Below are 5,951 nucleotides of genomic sequence, written 5' to 3' on the forward strand. Positions count from 1 at the left end.
TTATGAGTGAGTGATTTGTTCACATATAAAAATAGCAACATATTGAGGTATTCATATGGTAAATTAGAAGTATTCTCTTAAATGGATACTGGCAAAGAGGGTTAAATCAAGCATGTGGGCATGGTAAAAACTGACTTACAGGAGTATTGAGTTCTAGTTTACATTTACGTTTCAGCACTCATGATGTAATATTGAGTGAAAAGGGGATGCATCATTGTATAGCCAGTATCATCTACAATGTCTATGTATAGTTTAAAAATACAAGATAATTACCAGATATTTAGTGGTTAAGTTACGGGGAGGTCTTGTTTATGTTTACTAAAGACTCTCCAAAGAGAATATATACTTTTATGGCTACACAAAAGTTGTTTTTTAAAGAGATCATAAGCAACAAGGGATTTCAGAGAAGTCAAAACCGGGACTGCAGCGTCAAGCATGGTGCACACGAGGTTAAGCCACTGCCTGCAATGCCGGCACTCCACCTGAGCGCACTTTGAGTCCCACTGTTCCACTTGCAGCCTGGATCCCTGCTAATGCACCTAGGAAAACAGTGGATGGTGGCCCAAGTGCTTTAGCTTCTGGCACCCGCATGGGAGATCTGGATGGAACTCCAGGCTCCTGGTTTTGGTCTGGCCCAACACTGGTCTTTGCATCCATTTGGGAAGTAAATCTACAAATGGAAGTTTTCTCTTTTATTTTTCTCTCTCTCTTTCATTCTCTTCCTCCCCCTCTCTCTGTAACTGCCTTTCCAATAAATAAAATAAATCTTAAAACAAAACAAGAAAATACCCAGGACTTTGATAACCTCACCTCAACAGCATTTCAGTGGCAACACAGAGGAGGTGACCTCAAGCCTATAAATTCCAAGTCACTTTCCTCTCATTCTTAGCCAGGCTGTCAAGCAGAAAAACAGCCAATGAGACAATCAAAATAGGCCACCACCTTCTAACAGCTTGTACGTGATTGCTTGCTTACCAACTTGTCTACTTTGGGATTTCACTACACTCACCAATTTAAAATCTGGCTTTTGCCATTCACCTGCGTGGCTTCAGCCCAGAGTCAGGTGGATTTTTCCATGGTGGTCCTGGGAGGACTGGAACTGTACAGCAGCTTCCTATGCGCCAAACACAGGACACTTTTGCATCAGCTGCAACACCTTCCCTGGCTGCCAAGACAGCCCCTGTCTGGAAAATCGTCACTTCCAAGGTGAGAGGAAGCTCTCTGTAGAGGAAAGCTCCAGAAGGGAAAGGTAAGATGAGCAGCCTCAGACAGAATCCACCCAGAGGAGGCCAAGAGGAGAGCCCCAGGCCGTTCCTTCTGGATTAGCCGCCTGGGGTCACAGCGTCTAGCTCCTCAGGCAGCAGCCAAACTCACCTGATCCCAGGGCCTGCACTCTGCCAGCATTTGGACACTCTCATCTTGCAGAGCTGAGTGTCTTCTAGGTCTCATTGGAAGTTCCTGAGAGCTACACAGAGCTATTTTCTACATGTGGTTGAGCATGATCCACTGTGACTGCTGGCTCCACACTGTGAGAGAGCATACAGCCCATGGCAAAATAGCACGGGGTGCAGGCCATTCCCTCATCTCTGCTTATTATCCTCAGTTAATTACTTTCTATATCTGGTGGAAAGTATTTCAATATTAAAGATTTTTGAAATTATGAATTGTTTCTGTATCTTATCCAATATATAAGGATTATATTTATTCAATTTAGCTTAAAATTTGAAAACACAGCTGATTTAGAAAGTAATGGAGCAGATTTTATTTTCATCTGTCTATTTAACTGAGAAACTGGTGGCCACATTTTATGCACTAGTGCAGTGGCAACAGAAATGCATAAACAGAACAGCTGCTCAGCAAGCATTATCCAAGTAAACATTGAGGCCTCTGCCCCTGAACCTGGAAAGTGGATCTTGCCACGAACAGGAGCAAGCATGTCTAGGGGAAAAAGATTATTTTAAATGCATATTATCTCCATGGAGATGTAGTTCTAACAAGAGACTTTTGTCTTTATCCAATGGGCTAATGGGTAAAGAATGCAAGGCTAAAGATATTGCAAGAAAGCAAACTGCATTTGCATTTGCTGTGACCAGTGAGTCCTTCCCCAGCACTGGCATAGGTGACCACAACCACCTGTAAGCCAGAGACACCTGCACTGCGTGCACACACACACACACACACACACACAGAATGTAGTGAAATGGAAAGACCAAGTCCTACCTGGAGGAAGCTGCAAGGATAAGGAGCAGCTGCTGACACCAGGAGGAGCCATAGCAGGTGAAAATGTTGGCTCCCAGGAGACAGACACTGAGAGCCCTGCAGGCAAAATGACCCAACCACTCTTAGGAAACACTGGCCTCAAAACCACGTGCATGCTGTTGCACAGACACCCTGTCAAGGCCCACAAGCCACATACACAAAAATGCTTTGTGGTGTTGACTGTGCACATGGTGATTTTTCAGAACATGGGGATTAAACATCTTCATCATAAATCCAACACAGCAGAAGAAAAGCTGGGAGGTTTCTCACCTTTACCTCCACACTTGCTGGAAGACACACACATCATTGTCAACCGCTCACAGAAGCCAAGGTGCTCACCTGGAAGCTGTCCAGAAAGAAGAAAGCTGCCAACTCCACACATGAGGCCTCTGCGCTGGGACGCTCTCACGTTTGCCTTGGCCCACTCCTGCACCAGCTTGACAGAGAGACTACCCAGCCTTCCTGGTGCGTCTTGGGACAAAGCCGTTTATTTCTCAGCCCCTCTTCCTGGCTGCCCCTCTGCCCAGTCCACCATGGCCTCCCAGGCCACCTCCCCAGCAGAGGGGCCCTCGCCAGTGCCCTGTGCAGATCTGGACCAGGTGCTGCCAGCACTGTGTTGAGCTGGCTCGTCTGCCATTTTCCTGTAGAAGGGGGCTCTGGGGCAAGAAGGCCTCTGTGTCCATGTTCCCGCCACACTCACATGCTGGCCGGCACCAGGCACTCAGGAAGTGTGTGCTGAATAAATAACAGCTGCCTGCAGCATTGCAATTCATGCTGTCCTGTCTGGCACAAGGCCCCTTGTTTATTATTTTGAAGATGCACACGTGGGACCGGGTGACCACTCTCTTTTCAACTCTGAAGTCTATCATGAGGCTAACACGAAGCAGCTCACAGAGGCAGTGACAGGCTAGGGCTCAGGTGCTGTCTGCGTGCACTCCCTGACCCCCTACGGCCGCAGACCTGCTCCAGGCTTTGACTTCATCTGTGCAGGAAAGCAGACACCAGCCTCACAAAGCTGCAGAGGCACTTTGGGGAAGGCATCTGGGTATTATCTGTGATCTGGCTGGGAGGGGATGCATTTCTAGCTTATCAGAGAGCAGCATGAGACAGTCATGTTTGAAACGTGCTGTTATTTTCCTCTCACCAAAATAAATAAATAAATAAATGCCTTTCTCATCTTAGGGACCATAGACATTAGCAAAGGACCTGACCATTTGAGAAAATTTGAAAATGAACCATGTGAACCAGTATTCCAAAAAGTGACCTTGAATAAAGTGTCCTGTGTTACAGTAAAACCATAGCTTAGTGGTAAAAATTTGGGAGGATAGAAAATATCCCCCCAAAACAGTGGTGGTGCACTAAGTTCAGCAAATCTCAGGCCACCCGAGGCTCTTCTGCCCCAGAACAAATGCCACGCAGACTTCCTTCTTCAGAATTCCAGGTGTAAAAGCCAGGCTCTAAATTACTGTCAAGTCTGTCTTTCCCTTCACAGAATGGCTATGGGCAGTGAGTTTCATTCCTATGGAATCAGCAACAAACATGTCACTGCAGCTCAGCTCTGAAGAAACGAAAAGACGTCTCCTCCTCCCCCTCCCCCTCCTCCCTCCTCCTCCCCTCTCCCCCCCCCTCCCTCCTCCTCTCCTCCTTCTCCTCCTCCTCTCCCCTCCTCCTCCTCTCCCCTCCTCCTCCTCCTCCTCTCCCCCCTCCTCCTCCTCCTCTCCCTCCCTCCTCCTCCTCCTCCCCCCCTCCTCCTCCTCTCCCCCTCCTCCTCCTCTCCCCCTCCTCCTCCCCTCCCCCCTCCTCCTCTCCCCCTCCTCCTCCTCTCCCCCTCCTCCTCCTCTCCCCCTCCTCCTCCTCTCCCCCTCCTCCTCCTCTCCCCTCCTCCTCCTCTCCCCCTCCTCCTCCTCTCCCCCTCCTCCTCTCCCCTCCTCCTCCTCTCCCTCCTCCTCCTCTCCCCCTCCTCCTCCTCTCCCCCTCCTCCCTCCTCTCCCCCCTCCTCCTCTCCCCCTCCCCCTCTTCCCCTCCTCCTCCTCTCCCCCTCCTCCTCCTCTCCCCCTCCTCCTCTCCCCCTCCTCCTCCTCTCCCCTCCTCCTCCTCTCCCCCTCCTCCTCCTCTCCCCCCTCCTCTCCCCCCTTCCTCTCCTCCTCCCTCCCTCTCTCCCTCCCTCCCTCCCTCCCTTCCTCCTCTCCCCCTCCCCCTCCCCCAACCCCTCCTCCCCAGTTATGTTGCCATTGACTTCGAAAGCTCCTTCCAGTCCAGCCCTATCAACAGAGCTGCTGTTTCATGAGGACCTCCTATGTGCCAGGTCCCAGAATCTTAATGCCTCCTTTGTTAACGTGCCCTGAGTACAAATCACGGCTCCTTTCTTGTTCCTCAGGTGGAGACTTCGACAGAGGGGGATCAAAGGACTTGCCTCGGCTCAACAGCTGAGAGCACAGTCCCTATCAGGCTCAGATGGCAATAACCACAGAAGGAGAGAAATGTACTTAGTACATGGAAATGTACTTATTCCTGGAGCCCACTTAGGACAATTACTCCTCTTCTGAGGAAACTCTTCTTGCTAATTTTAAACTCCAAACACTTTTGAGGGACAGTCAGAACACTAGAGACAGTGGTCTCAAGCATTGCTCACACTTCTACGACCACAGATCCCAACACTGCAGACACATGGAGCCACCTCAGATTACTGGGGTGATGATGACAGACTATGTCACAGGGCACACACCTGCAAGTGGCAACTCATGCAGGCATGGTTGGCTCTGGAGAGTCAAGAAATGGAGTTGTAACAAATGCAGCAAAGGCCTTACAAGATGCACGGGAAGGTGTTCCCCCAAACAGAGACAGATGGACTTCCCCGAGTAGGGATGCTGGAGCTGCATCCTTAATGGGTGGACAGAACCTGTCAGGCAAGATGGGCCAGGAAAATCCCTGGAAGCCAAGTGAGAGCATGAGCAATGCCGGGAGCTAGGGGCCCTTCCAGCACGTCAAGGGAACTGTTGCTCCAACAGCATAGCCAGCAGGAAGGAATATGACGAGGCAGAGTGGGGATGAATGAGGCTGCAGGTGACACAGGGCTGAGAGTGTGGAAAACCTGCCTGTGATGGTGAAGAAATTTGATTCTGTCCAGAAGGAATGGGGAGGATTCTGAACAAGCATTTGTAGAACTGGGTTCAGCAAACGTCTACGAAGGCTGAATAGTAAATGTTTGGGGTCTCTCTTGAAACTTCTCAACTCATGCTCTATTCCAATCAAACTCTACTTACAAAAATAGAGATTCAGTCATATTTGGCCCATGGATGTCAGTTTTGGAAAGACCAGATGGGTTGCAGGCACTGTGGTGTAGCAGGTAAAGCCACCATCTGCAGTGCCAGCATCCCATATGGATGCCAGTTCGAGCCCCGGCTGCTCTCTGCTGTGACCTGGGAAAGCAGTGCAAGATGGCCCACATCCTTGGGCCCCTGTACCTGCGTGGGAGACCCGGAGGAAGCTCCTGGCTCCTGGCTTTGGATTGGCTCAGCTCCAGCCATTGTGGCCAATTGGGGAGTGAACCAATGGATGGAAGACCTCTCTCTCTCTCTCTCTCTCTCTCTCTCTCTCTCTCTTCTCTCTGTGTAACTATGACTTTCAAATAAATAAATAAATCTTTAAAAAAAAAAAAAACAGATGGTGTGATGAAAAATTTGTGAGCGAGC

This window comes from Oryctolagus cuniculus, chromosome 2 (genome assembly GCF_964237555.1).
Source record: "Oryctolagus cuniculus chromosome 2, mOryCun1.1, whole genome shotgun sequence".
Taxonomy (NCBI): domain Eukaryota; kingdom Metazoa; phylum Chordata; class Mammalia; order Lagomorpha; family Leporidae; genus Oryctolagus; species Oryctolagus cuniculus.